Source organism: Marmota monax, unplaced genomic scaffold, assembly GCF_021218885.2.
Source record: "Marmota monax isolate L192 unplaced genomic scaffold, Marmota_monax_Labrador192_F-V1.1 WCK01_AAM20220418_F8-fsc00025, whole genome shotgun sequence".
In the NCBI taxonomy this organism is placed as follows: domain Eukaryota; kingdom Metazoa; phylum Chordata; class Mammalia; order Rodentia; family Sciuridae; genus Marmota; species Marmota monax.
In genome coordinates, this window is record NW_026691950.1 from 9526230 (window position 1) to 9541199 (window position 14970).

A 14970-nucleotide genomic window follows, 5' to 3' on the forward strand; every position below is an offset into this window, starting at 1 on the left:
GACCTCCTTTAGTGTACAAACTATACTGATGGAAGAAATTCACCATAACACAAATAAATGGAAAAACAGTCCATGTTCATGGATCAGAAGAACTAATATTGCTAAAATGTCCACACCACTTCAAATAATATATAGAATCAATGCAATCCCTAGCAAAATCCCAATAGCATTCTTCAGATATAGAAAAAATAACTCTAAAATTCATATGGAACTACAAAGACACCTAATAGTCAAAGAATTCTGAGAAAAAAATTAAATGGGAAGCAGGATCGCACTTCCTCCTTTAAAAATTATATTACAAAACTATCATAATTCAAACAGTATCATAAAATTACAAAACAGACATATAGACCATGGTTATTGAATAGAGATCCCAGAAATAAATCCAAACATATATGGTCAACTCATTTCTAAAAAGGGTGCCCAAAGGCACAATGAGAAAAGAACAGTCTCTTCAATAAATGTGCTGGGAAAACTGGATTTCCACATGCAGAATAATGAAACTGGACCTTATCTTACAGCATAATCAAAAGTCAACTTGAAGTAGAAAAAAGACTAAATCATAAAACTCCTAGGAAAAAAACATAGGGGAAAAGCTCCTTGTCATTGACATTACCAATAATTTCTTGGATTACACCAAAAGCTCACACTACAAAGAAAAAATAAATGACACTACATCAAACTAAAAAACTTCTGCAGGACAAAGGAACAGATGACAACATGTAAAGACAATGCTCAAATTTGGAAAAAAAATATTTGCAAATCACATATATGATAAGGGGTTCATATCCAAGAATATAGATACAAGAGCAAGAAAACATAAAACTTGATTTTAAAATGGGCAAGATGATGTAAAAATGACCAACAGATATACAGAAAGGTGTTCAACATTACTGACCATCAGGAAAATGCAAATTAAAACCACTGTGAGATACTGTGTCCCACCTGTTAGGACAGCTATTATCAGAAAGACAAGAGATAGAAGTATTGACGAGAGTGTGGAGAAAAGGGAATACTTGTGCACTGTTGGTGCACAAGGATGTAGATTAGATTAGTACATGCATTCCAAAAAACAGTACAGAGATTCCTAAAGAAATTAAAAATAGAACCACCATATGACCCAGCAATCTCTCTTCTGGGCATATACCCAAAGGAAATGAAATCATCACCTCATAAAGATATCTCAATTCCCATGTTCACTGCAGTATTTTTCCCAATAGCCAAGACATGAAAACAACTTAGGTGTCCATCAATGGACAAATGAACAAAGAAACTGTGGGGTAGGTGGGCATGAATGGAACAGTATTCAGTCTTTAAGAAGATCTTTCCAATTGCCAAAGCAAGGATGGATCTGGTAAATTAAATATACCAGATAAAGTAAGGAAAATACTACATGATTTCACTTATATGTGGAATCTTTAAAAAAAAATAAAAATAAGGATGGGGGTGTATCTCAGTGGTACATACACTGTACATATGAGGCACTGGGTTCAATCCTCAGCACCATATTAAAAAATTAATAAAATAAAGGTATTATCCCCACCTATGACTAAAAACATTTTTTAAAAGACCAAATATATACAGAATAAAACAGCAAAGGGATAAACAAAGGTAGTTAAAGTAGCAAATATAGGTGAATAAGCAAAAGAGCTAATGAACAACATGAAAATAATAGTTAATAATAGTATGCTGTAGGCTGGGGTTGTGACTCAAGTGGTAGAGCATTCACCTAGGACGTGTGAGGCACTGGGTTCAATCCTCAGCACCACATAAAAATAAAGATATTGTTTCCACCTAAAAAACTAAAAAATAAATATTTAAAAAATAATAATAATAGTATGCTGTATTTGATATTTTTGTTAAATCAGTAAATTATAGCTGCTTTGGGCACAGTGGGAGAAAATGGTTAGGTGAGAAGATGGATAGGTTACTTTGTTCCACTACAGTAACCATTTTACCATATATATGGTACACATCTTAAACTATCATGTTGTGGGGTTGGAGTTGTGGCTTAGTGGTGAAGCGCCTGGGTTCAATTCTCATCACCCCATATAAATAAATGAATAATATAAAAGTCCATCAACAACTAAAAAAAAATTAAAAGAACTCTTTAAATATGTATCATGTGGAATATATGAATACACAACCAGTATAACCCCACATCATGTACAACCACAAAAATGGGAAGTTATACTCTATATATGTATGATATGTCAAAATACATTCTACTATCATATATAACTAAAAAGAACAAATTTTAAAAAATCATGCTGTCTATACATAATACAATAAAACAGACATATACATAATAAAATTTATTTTAAATAGTTTCTTCACAAAAATAGAAATGGATAGAAATATTATGACTATAAGTTCTACAACAGAAAAAAGTTAAACAACAATAAAAAATGTATGATTGAAACTCTCAACAAGGGGCTGGGGTTGTGGCTCAGCGGTAGAGTGCTGGCCTAGCACATTCGAGGCCCTGGGTTGGATCCTCAGTACCACATAAAAATAAATAAATAAAATAAAAGTATTGTGTCCAACTACAACTAAAAAATAAATATTAAAAAAACTCTAAACAATATCTATTGAAAATATACTAAAGGTTCAGTGTTGCCAAGAATATTAAATACAAGACATAGTCTAAGTTGTATCAACACAAACCCAGAAAACGGCATCTACAAAGATAATTCTACCTCAAATAAAACAGACTACCACAGAAAAATATAAATATTTATAAAATAGCCACAGGCACATGTGGCTATTTTACATTCAGCCTCATCATTCTTTAAAGCCTTTAATTTCTGCTCATTGAATTACATTAGTTTCTGTAATTGAACAAACAAAATACCAATGCATACAAGAGTACATGCATAGGGTTTCTAATAGGTCTTGCAAGAATTAGTGTATTAATTCAAAAAGGGGTTGGGGATACAGCTCAGTGGTGGAACAGGTGCTTGGCATGCATGAGGCTCTGGGTTCCATTCCTAGTACATAGGTACACACACATACACAAAAGAAAAAGAAAGGAAGGAAAGAAGGAAGAAAAACAGGTATTCTCTGTCCACTTAAATTAGTTAAAAAGACAGAATTTTATGAGGTTCATTATTCAGAGAACGTTAAACATCTACAAGGTAATTATACCATTGTGATATACCACCCTCTGCTATCCAGAAGCATCATCTACCTATGGGAGAGTCCAGACCCAGAAAGAACTGAGTCTTCTAAGCAATAAAAACCTCTATAACAAAATTCTAATAGTATAATTTCATGCAGATCCCAGATCCCACAATGAGCTATCATTTTTATCCACTATTCAGCAAGTATAGTTACATGCTCTATTCTCATAAGCACACCCAATTAGAAAGAGAAGGACCACCCTGAATGTGCTGATCTCATCTGATCTCAAAAGCTAAGCAGGCTCAGACCTGGTTAATACTTGGATGGGAGACAGGAGACTACTACAGGCAGGTGTAATAAGAACAAAGTCACAACAGCTAACAGTAAAGTAATACATAAATCAACTCCAAAACACAGACATAACTTGGAAAGGAACAGTTTCCCCAAGAAACAAAATATGAGGCACAGTGGGATACACCTATAATCGCAGCAACTCAGAAGGCTGAGGCAGGAGGATCACAAGTTTGAGGCCAGCCTCAGCAACATAGTGAGGCCCTAAGCAACTTAGCAAGTCCCTGCCTCAAAATAAAAAGGGCTGGGGATGTGGCTCAGTGGTTAAGCACCCCTGGGTTTGGTTCCTGGTACTAAGTAAATAAATACAAGAAAAAAAATTTTGGTGGTTTCTGTGTTGCTGTCTGAGGACATGAATGGCTGAAGTTTCTTCTGCAAATAAACTGTTGTGAGTTCATTGACATTCTAGATACACAGATGGAACCACCAAACTAATTATTTTTTACCAGTATAATGACAGCATGATCTATCTTAAGTTTTAAAATGGAAAATGAAACTATAAACTATACTTGTCTTTCCTGCATTCTTTGGTATGACCTAAATTAGTTCACCTACAAAGATACCATGAAATAAGGAGGCATACCAAACAGCATCATAGAACAAAACAAAATGAGGGGCTGGGGATATGGCTCAGTTGGTAGAGTGCTTGCCTTGCATGCACAAGGCACTGTGCACCACAAAAAAAAAAAAAAAAAAAAAAAAAAAAGACTCCTAAGAAGTTAAAGTATCATGCTGAAATCTATTCACACAATGAATACATGTTAATATTTTACCATCTAAAAATGAGGCTGTATTACAGTAGGTGAACAAACTAATGTTCCTTTTTCATCAGCTTTCAAACACCCCCCCCCAAAAAAAAAAAAAAAAAAAAACCTTTAAACTCTCTGCAGTATGGATGCTCTGAAATAAAGATGTATCTTGCAATTGCTGTCATTCAACAACAGGATGCAGTTGGTGAAAATCTTTTGACACCTCCTAGAAAGATCAAGAAAGCACCGGTATCAAAGAGACTTGGGTTTGATCAAAAATGGTCACTCAAAATAATCTTTAGACAAAAGCATGCCTAAAAAGCTGCAAAACTACAATCAGTGGAAACAATTACAAAAGATTCTCAAAAAATAAACTGCAGCCTGCTACTTTAAAAGAGAGTACACAAGTACTTATCACCTTACTTAGTAAGCAATCAATAAATTTATTATTATTATACAATGGAAAATAAGGACTAGAAAAGATGACGGAAATGTACAATCATAGAGATCAGGCAATTAATAAGCACCAATTAAGTGCCTACCAGGTCACTTCCAATATGTCATACAAAGGTATCATGATAAACCAAGAAGCACCATTTTGATCAAATAAAATGATATGACCCAATAAGATGCAAAAGTCACATTACATTTACCAATGATTAGAATTATCTAAGTACTTTTAATTTTTTTATGAATTACTGCCCATGCCAGGGATGGTGGCATATGCCTATAATTCCAGAGACTCAGGAGGCTGTGACAGGAGGATTGCAAGTTCCAGGGCAACCGCAGCAACTTAGCAAGACCCTGTCTCAAAATAAGAAATAAAAAATAAAGGGCTAGGAATGTAGCTTAATGATAAAGTGCCCCTGGGTTAAATCCCTGATATAAAAAAGTGAAATAAAGTACTACCCATTAAGTTGAGCCTGCAGAATGTGGAACATAAATTGTTTACTTGAAGAGAGTTGCCAAATGATTAAATAAGCATGAAGAAGGGTCACAATGAGTCTAATGATTTTCCCTGGGTAAAAAGTCTCTTTTCCCATTTTTCCTCAGGCTTAGGAAGAATAAGGATTTAGATGAATTTCCTCTTAAAGAAAATCCTTGGGTTGGAGGTGTAACTCAGTGGTAGAATACTCACCTAGCCTGCACAAGACCCTGGGTTCCATCCCCAGCACTGAAATGAAAAGAAAATCTTTCTAGACCTGGAGCTACACACATAAAAGCACCTACTTGGATCTGCTCCTAGGAGTTATACACATGGAGAGGGACCAAATTACATAGGGATGTACATTTATCAACATGTTAGTTTTCATCCACATGAAATGTCCAGAATAGGAAAATGTATAAAGATATAAGGTAGATCGGTGGTTGCCTGGGTCCAGAGAAAGAGCTGTAATGGAATTATGAAAAAGTTATAAAACTGTGGTAATGAAGCATAACTCTAGAATATACTAAAACCACTGAATTGTACATTTCAAATAGGTGAATTGTATGGTATGTGAACTACATTTCTAAGAAGCCGTTATTTTAAAATGTTAACTCTTTACAAAAGTTGGCAAATCGAAATTGCTGAATTATAGTCAAACTCCATATGATGAACCCTCGGTCAGATATTTTTCCTAGCCTGTATGAATTCATTACTAACAGTCCTTTCTTAACTCCCTTTCTTAACAATTCAATTTTTTCTCCCACTAAAACAAAGATCAAGTTGGTAGAGGAAGAGAAGGTGGGGTCCACTTTGTAAAAGTTAAAAACACTTCATGCTACATTTTTAATAAAAATGACTTATTAAAAAATTTTTTCATAATAAAAAAAACACAAATCCTGGTAAAGGAATCTATTTCAGCATTTACACTTAACCTATTTAGTCCCAAGTTATCAATTATGTGACTATTTCAACAAAATCTAAACAGATATATTAAATAAGTTGAAAATCATAATCTAGAGCTTATATTTCATATATATCTATATATACATACTATATATACACACACACTATATATATATGTATACACACACTATATATATGTATATATATACATATATATATATATACATATATACTATATAATCTATTACTTATCTCAAAAAAAATAGACCTTGAAAAACATCATTATTTCTAAGTTACCATAAATAGTATGTTTTAAGTTTTCATAGGTGTTCCATATCTGAGACAATGGGACAAAATGGGTTTAAAAATATGTATTACCACTCTATCAGCAAAAAATGAATTATTTGCTAGGATACTATAACCAGCCAAAAGACCATGGTGGGGACTACAGGAGATAAGTATTAGAAAAGTGTTCTTTGAAATTAATAAATGCTGTAAAGAATAAGGAAAGATATATCTGCTTTGCATTATTTCAGCAATGTTTTGCCACAGTGAACAGCAATAAACAAAAATACTAGTGCTCCCAGGTTTAATTCAACAGGCTCTATGGACCTTAATACAACTCCTGTGGAAGATCAGGTCAGTCAGCTAAGAGACCTTGGAAAAAGCTAGGCAGAGCAGTAAACAAACCCGTGAATAATAGAATTAATCCTCAAGCCTACTTTAGTATACACAGTAGGCACAATTCTTAAAATTTTACTAATGAATGGAGATTTCCAGCTGATTAAGCCACCTGGAAGCTTGAGCTGGGTTTTCTATTTAGGAACCTTTGGAAAACCTTTTTCTCCACTGGTTTAGCTTAAAGAAGCACCTAGAACAATAGACTATTCTCACCTACATCACCAGCCTCAATTGTAATTCCCTTATTTTAAGAAGCAACCCAGAATTAAAAGTAAAACCTCCTTCTGTGATTTGATCATGAATAAACCTGTATTTCTCCTTGGGAGTGTGATGGCAGTCTTAAAGCAAAGTTCTCTCTAGAAATGAGAATAAAGAAATAAGGAGAAATTATACAAACATCTACTCCAAAAATCTTGGGGTATAAAGGCAGGTAAAATATTCTGGCTCACTGGTTTTGATCAATTTTGAAAAGTTTGAAGTCTATGTTTTGAACATAAACATGCTAGTGATAGCCTTGTATCCTAACAAATAGTAAAATAAACCAGAATTACAGAACTGAGGGAAATTAATATAAAAAAGTGTATAAAAATGATTCACTTTCTCCATTCCCAGTAAACACAACTTACTAATTAGAATTTTAAAGAAATAGTTTAAGACAATCCTGAGGATAAAAGTACAAAAACTGTAAGAATAAACAGCAACATTAGCAATAGTTACAATGTGACACGAGCAGTGTTATGTGACATTTCTAATTTCGATATATTTTTCAATGAGCATGTGACACTTAAGTAATAAGGAAATTTTTTTAAACACACATATACCTACTATCCCCCAAATAAAACTAAATATTTAAGCTTCTTTATAGTTCATTGTTTATAGAATATTGGTGGGCTAATAAAAATGTTCAAGTACTTTAAAAATGACACAGCTCCTGTTAATGATACAACTTCTATTAATGATTTTTATCAAACTCCATAATCTTTTTCACTTGTGTGTGTGTATGTTTGTGTGTGTGTGTTGCACATGCTTAACCACTGAGCCACTCCCTAGCTCACTTGCTTTATTTATTTATTTATTTATTGGTTTATTTATCTTTTGAGACAGGGTCACACTAAGTTGCTTAGGGCTGCACTAAATTACTGAGGCTGACCTGGAACTTTCGAGTCTCCTGCCTCAGCCTCCCAAACCACTGGGACTACAGGTGTACACCACCAATCCTGGCCTGTATATGCACGCCCACTTTTTCCTATGGAGAGTAATTTTGGTTCTTGCCATGAAACTGGATACATTTGGGAGCAAGACTGTCATCCACTTCCACTTTATCTCCCCATCATATTCCTTAAAGAAAAGGCTACTTAACAGATGTTGGCAGATTCAATCTAGTTTGTTTTCTTTTTTTTTTTTTCTTTTTTTTTTTTTGGGGGGGGGGTAGTTGTCAACGGACTTTTTATTTTTATGTATTTATATGTGGTGCTGAGAATTGAACCCAATGCCTTACACATGTTAAGCAAGTGCTCTACCACTGAGCCACAACCCCAGCCCAAATATTTCTTTTTTCTTTTTTTTTTTGGTGGTGCTGGGGATTAGAACCCAGGGCCTTGTGCATGCAAGGCAAGCACTCTACTAACTGAGCTATAGTCCCAGCCTCAATCTAGTTTTAATAACTGTGATCATAAATGATCACCATCAGAAAGATGTCTGAACAACATACTGTAAAACTTAATCACAATCTCACACAAAATAAAGAGCAACTAAATTAGAATATTTTCTACTGACTTTAAACCAATTGCTGTTCTTTTATTGTAACTTGTCAAAAAAAATTTTAATTGTCAAAGAAATTTTTAATTATCTCAACAATCTTTACAGGACATTATCTTTTTCTGTCACAAAGGCCTAGGACAACAGTTTATTGGGCTTTTCTAGTACACAGTGATGCGGTGGATCTGCACAGAAATGGAGGACAGCCCACCTCCCAAGTATCTCAAGGCACAATCCACAACTCAAGAAATGTCTTGGCAATGTACATAAATGAAACAGTGTGCTTAAAACAATATGATAAGCAAACTGGAAAAGAATATGCTGTCCGGGAAATTCAGCCTAGCTATTCAAAGATACATTTTTTAACATTTTATTTTTATGTGCTCTTTTAAAAGTTCAGAAATTCTCTCCCCTATTGTTTAAATAAGCTCTTAAAAAACACAGATGGAAATTTTGAAACTTATCTACATTCTATAATGAGATGAAAGGAAGAGTATGCCTCAAAGCTCACCTGATACCCTTCCCAGAAGAGAATGGGAAGGGGAAGAAAAGAAGAAAAAAAAAAAAGGAGGAGGAGGAATGTAAGGTATAACAATGCCAGGCACCATCAAGATGACTATTAACAATTGTTTTTGTGTCTTATTTCCTAACATATGTATAAAGAATAATCTTTCAAACATTATTATCTGAAACCAGCTTTTAGTTTCCTTTTACAGTCTCTGGGTTTGTGTTGTTATTCCTGAGCCTGGGAACTAATAATGTTCCATGCTATTCAGAAGTTACTAGACAGCCAGTTAATCAACACATACTTTTAAAAGTCAGTATTGCTTTAAACAACAACAACGGGCCAGATGTTCCAACAAAATTCACCCTTCCTAAAGAAGTAATTTTTTCAAAATACTGTAACATGCAATGGGAAAAAAAGACAAACTGCAATGTTATATTTGATAATGAGTAGCAAAAAAAAAAAAAAGAAGAAGAAGAAGAAGAAGAAGAAGAAGACAACCATAGAATAACATACCCAATGCTACTTTGTTTATACGGATGTAACTTTCACATTCAAGTACTCTACAAAGCACTGCACAAGAAACTGTCAAAAATGACATGCCTCTAAAAACATTATTTTCTAAATAAAGACTTAGTCAATGGATGTGCTGTTTGTATTACTTCTTTAGCAACTATTGACAGGTACAGCATAGTGTTAATGCTCAAAATGAAAAGATCTCTTATGCTTTGCCTGTAGTAAAAGTTGCTCGGGCTTGTTATAATACCTGCAAGTTCAGTAGCAGAAATCAATTTTACAGATGCTATCGGCTAGGTAGAATGGCATTTTATAAAACCAACTTTATTGTCATCAAAAGTTTTATTTCCTAATCCTGTAGACCCTGGCAACTTTGGGCGGGGCGGGGGAAGGGGGGGTCTTTTCTCTACCCTTCCAAAACAGCCTCAGCCAGGAACGTCAAGAAACACTTTGCACAGTTCGTCAAATTTAGCTTTACCTTGAGCTCTTGCCTCTCAACAACCCCCTTGTTTTTTTCTTGTAGCCCGGGAGAGGTTAAAGGTCCCATATAATTGCAGATGCACAAGAAATGCGATGTTGGATGAAACTGTGATGGTAGTAAAGACCGTCAGCAACCAAGAACCATTTCGCCCTAGAAATCAGCCTCTCAAGAATACAGAAAGAGTCTATGACCAAAGAACCTGCCGCCCGGAAGCAACAACTTCCATCAAACGGCAAAGAAAAGTTGTAGGGACAAGCTCAGCGCCTGAACTGGTACGGAGACTGAGAGCAGCAAAGACACTCTGCAGGCCCAGCCCGCCTGCGGGTGGAGGCTGCCGCTGAGCGCGTGGGGCCGACCCCGGCTCGGGATGGCTCCAGGTCTGGGGGTGCGCCGCCGGCCTCGGACCGCTCGGGCACGGAGCCCGCATCCCACCCCTCCCGACAACCGCGGGCAGTGGGCGGAGAGACCAGAGCAAAGGAACAAGCGGACAATGCCCGGCCCGGGTGGCGATCACTGCGCGCGCCGCGGGTCCCCGCCGCCCCTTTCCTCCGGGAGCAGCCAGCCGCTGTGCTAAGTTTGCTCCCAAGCCCTCCCTTCACAGCCTGGGTGGCGGAGCCCTGGCCGCCGACCTCCCTGCACCTCCCAGCCGCCGCCTTCCTCCCAGCCGGGCGGTTCCCGCGAGTCCGCGAGGAGGCGGTGTGCGAGCAGAGCCCGGCGCGCAAGAAGGAGGCGCGCGAGGGAAGCAGGCGAGCCAGGGGCGCGGGGCGCGCGGCAGAGCCGGGAGCGCGAGGGGGAGCCGGGCGCGCGAGAAACTAGGCGCGCGAGGCGGCGGCGGCGCGCGCCGAGTGGAGCGGGCACGCGGGTGGAGCCGGGCACTGGAAAAGGAGGCGCGCGGGAGAGCCCGGCGCGCTGCGCTCCCCAAGGACCCGCCGTAGCTCCGACGGGTTTTCGGTTGATTCGGGGGCTACACAGCGGCACAGTGTCGGTTAGGAGTCTCCGCCCGGGAGGCGAAGCTTGCCAGCCATCCTGGCCCGCCTTCCCTCTGCTCCCACCAGGAAGGGCAGCCGGGAGAGGGCCGGCGACCTCATCTCCCGCCCGGGCTGTAGTCGCCAGTCAGCGAGCATCCCGGCGCCTGCCCCGGGGCTGGAAAAGAAAGTGAAATGAAGCGCCTTTACCCAGGCAACACCTACCCGTCCCCAGTCCAAGTGCAGCTGCCTTGCTCCTCAGGCGCCGCCGGTCCCCGCCCTCGGACCCCAGGCTCCGATCTCTTGACAATGGCGCGTCCCCTTTAAGGAATAATCCGATCGGCACCGATCTGTGGTTAAACCTCCCTCCGACTCTGATTTTAACCGGATTTCTCTCTCCCAGAGCCCGACGGGCGCCCGGCGGTGCTGCGAGCTCTACCCACCCCTTCCCTGCCCCGCCCACCTCCTCGTCTTCCTGATTGGCGAGAAACACTACAACAGGAACAGCAGTCCTCACCTTCCACTGGCCAGCCCAGCCGCCGCTCAGGATTACCCCCGCCTCCACCCCGCCCCCTTTCCCGGGTTGGCCCTACCTCTAATCACTCTCTGTCCTTTCCTCTAACGTTGCTTTGGAGAACTGGCAGTCAAGGCTCATCCTCCCGCCTCCGGAAAGCGAACTTTATTTTTATTGGTAAAAGGACATCTTCCTGTGCACCTGATTGGGCAAGTAAGGGGCTAGTCTGCACGCCTCTTACCCATTATCGCTCTCCCTTTACCGATTTGAGAAAGACAGTCGCAAAGTCTTCCCCACTTTGCCTTTTTCTAAGCGCCTTTGCCTTTAAATGTTGGTAGGGGTCGAGGACAAACTAACAGCCTGTATTGAGGGAAGCGGGAAAGGGAGAAGAGAAAAATTCAAAATCTTCAGAAGAGTAACACATCAGAGCTGGTTCTGGGATCCTGAGGAACCTAACACTGTGTTCCAGTGAACGGAGTGGTTGCATTGAGTTAGAATACCTGAAATTATAGTACTAACTCCTGAATTTACTCAAGTTTTTACTCACTATCCATCCTACTCATACCCTTGATTCCTCCGGCATTTTACCACCCGGAAGAGCTTTAATAAAGGTATCTGCAGCAAACGTGGAGGTTTCCTTGTTTGTCTTGCAGTCGTTCATTTAGAAAAGCATTGAAGTCCTTTCCATTGGAAGTTCCGTTTAAGTCACGTCCTTTGTGTCATTGTGGTTTACGCGAGAGCTAAATTAGTTTTTTTGGAAAGATTTAACAGATTGTGCTCCTTGTGGCAACCTCAAAGTGTAGGACCTTGTTCCTCTTGCTAGAACTGTAGGAAGGACACACCAGGTTGAACCCAAGTGGGCACACCAGAAGGACTGTAGCACCTCTTAAGAGAAATGTCTCGCCAAGGTAAAAAGGGAGTTTGGTACTAAAAGCTTGGCCCTGCAGCAGAACCTCACACATTGAAAAGGGGAGAGATTATGTGGCAGCTTAGTAGGGTCTGCATTAGGATAGCCTCAGTTTCCCACTCTAGCTGTAACAACCAGCTAGATTGTTTAGACGAAATTTGAGTAGAATTATGGCTTTGGGGCCCATCTCAGAATGTTAGGGGTAAACAGTTGAGGATTCTCTCCCTCTTTGCCAATGAACTTTAAAAGGCTTCGGACCTCAGAGGCATTAGTCCTTTTGCTGTGATAACCCAGTAGAATCTAGTGCCAAGAAAGCGGCAGCGCTCAGCAATATCCTAGAAGTAAGTTCAGTGCCAGAGAAGGGGAAATAAATATAGGTGGTCGATAGGACTTTTCCCTGAGCTCAGGTGCAAAAGTTTATGGAGATAATATAAATATCTAGGAGCAGGAGGGGGAAAAAAAAACGTTGTCCGGAAATTTAGATGTCACTAGTGGGGGCAAGAGACAAGGAGCTTGCTGGCTTACAAATTAATATGGCTTTCACAGATATATTTTAGCTAAACGCTATTTTCAGCCTACTCCTATTACATATAACTTATCATCCATTCATTTCTTCAAGGAAATTAGTTCCCAAGGATTCCCAAATCCTTGGTGTTCAAATCCCTTATACAAAATGTCATAGTAATTGCATATTACCTAGCATGCATCCTCCCGCACACTTTGAATCATCTATAGATTACATATTATACCTAAAATGCAAATGTTATGCAAATAATTGTTGCACTGTATTATCAGTGAATAATTACATGGGGGAGGGAATCTATACATATTCAGAACAGATAAAAACATGAAAAGACTACATAGCACAGCTCAGCAACAATTCAACTTCCCTGGTCCCCACATCAGTAAATTCCCTCCAAGGTTGGTTGAACACAAGGATATGAAACCCAAGGATATGAAACCCACAAATATGGAGGGCTGACTGCATGGATGTGTTATGTGTATTACACATATTTGAAATTCCTGCCTTCTCGTTTACTATACTCAAGGGCTTTTTGTTTTGTTTTTGAAATTTTGTTTATTTTTTGTTTTTTGTGGTACTGGGGGTTGAACCCATGATTTGGGGCATGCTTAGGCATGTGCTCTACCAACAAGTCACACCTGTGCTCTTACCTCAAGCTTTAAGACTGTTTCTGGGTTCTAAAATTCTACATTAGAATATAGTAAGAATAAGAACATTCTAATATCTAGTATGATCTTCTGGAAATAAAGGCATCCAGTATTACAGGTGTATACACACCTGCTGCTTTTGTTTAGGATCTAGGTGATGTTTTCAAGTTCTTTCTAAAACACCTGCTTTATGACATCTGGCTTGTTGTTGCTTTGCTTTGTACTAGCACACTAGGCTTATAATTCCAGAAAGCAGTTAACAGTGACCTCTAGACCCTCTTCCTTGTACTTAACAAACTATGCTGAGATCATCACCTATAAACAAATATAATTTATGTTATTTTCTAGGTATTTTGCACTTGCCCACAATACACTCATTTATTATGTTTTAGTCCACACACCCAGCCTCCTGTACTAATACTCCAATGGTATTCCACAGTGGGAAAATTTTTAGAAACTCTGCAAACCTGGAGTTTACAATGTTTCACTTCAGGTCATTCTTAAGAACGTATCGTTACTGGACACAACCCCAATTCCAACCCTGGAGAACTTTACAATCCGCACTTTCCCATGCAAAGGGACTTCATCTCCCCACTTTAGCTTCCTATTTCTAAATCAGATTCCCATTCTTTTTTTTTTTTAAATTTTGTTGTAGTTGTAGATGGATAGAATGCCTTTATTTTATTTGTTTATTTTTAGGTGGTGCTGAGTTTTGAACACAGTGCCTCAAGCATGCTAGGGAAGCAGCGCTCTGCCACTGAGCTACAGCCCCAACCCCAGATTCCCATTCTTTAAATAGAAATATTCCTCCAATGTGTCAATGTGACTAAAGCTTTTTCAACCTTTGTATATAGATCTCTTTAAAATCTTTTAAAAGGCAAAATATGTTAAGATCACTATGTGTATGCTATGTATCACTGTGTGTATACATACTTGTCCCTCAAGTAATTCCAGAGTTTAGCCAATAATTATTTTTCCTCAGAGCCATTGTTATCATTTTTATCAAAAATTCTTTTCAGTTCACCATACATTTATATAGTAACTATTATGTGCTGAGTTAAGAATAGGGGGGAAATGATGAATATGTTTCCATTCTCCAGAATATAATCAATCTCCACCCATAAGCAGTGCAATTTTACTTTTTTTTCTTCAAAACTCATGGTTGAATACCATCTATTAACCAGTGATTTTCTACCATAAAATTAAGATAAATCCAGTTAGAAGCTAACAACCAAAATCACTTCCCCTACCCCTTATTAATATTACAAGAATGAGCCAAGATATGAGAAAATAGTCAGGAATGGTGGCACACACCTGAAATCCCAGCAGCTTGGGAGGAGGATCATAAATTTCAAACCAGCCTCAGCAACTTAGCGAGGCCCTAAGCAACTCAGCAAGACCCTATCTCTAAATAAAAAG

The 14970-nt window shown here is 38.7% G+C and overlaps 1 protein-coding gene across 1 annotated transcript in view; it reads right to left on the reverse strand.

The window, feature by feature from the left end:
• Nucleotides 1-11405, reverse strand: part of Fryl (FRY like transcription coactivator) — a 242248-nt gene extending 230843 nt beyond the window's left edge. The window contains exon 1 of the mRNA XM_046459167.1: nucleotides 11186-11405. The gene's annotated coding sequence lies outside the window, so the exon portion shown is untranslated. The remainder of the gene's footprint in view (nucleotides 1-11185) is intronic.
• Between the last annotated feature and the right edge of the window lie 3565 nt (nucleotides 11406-14970).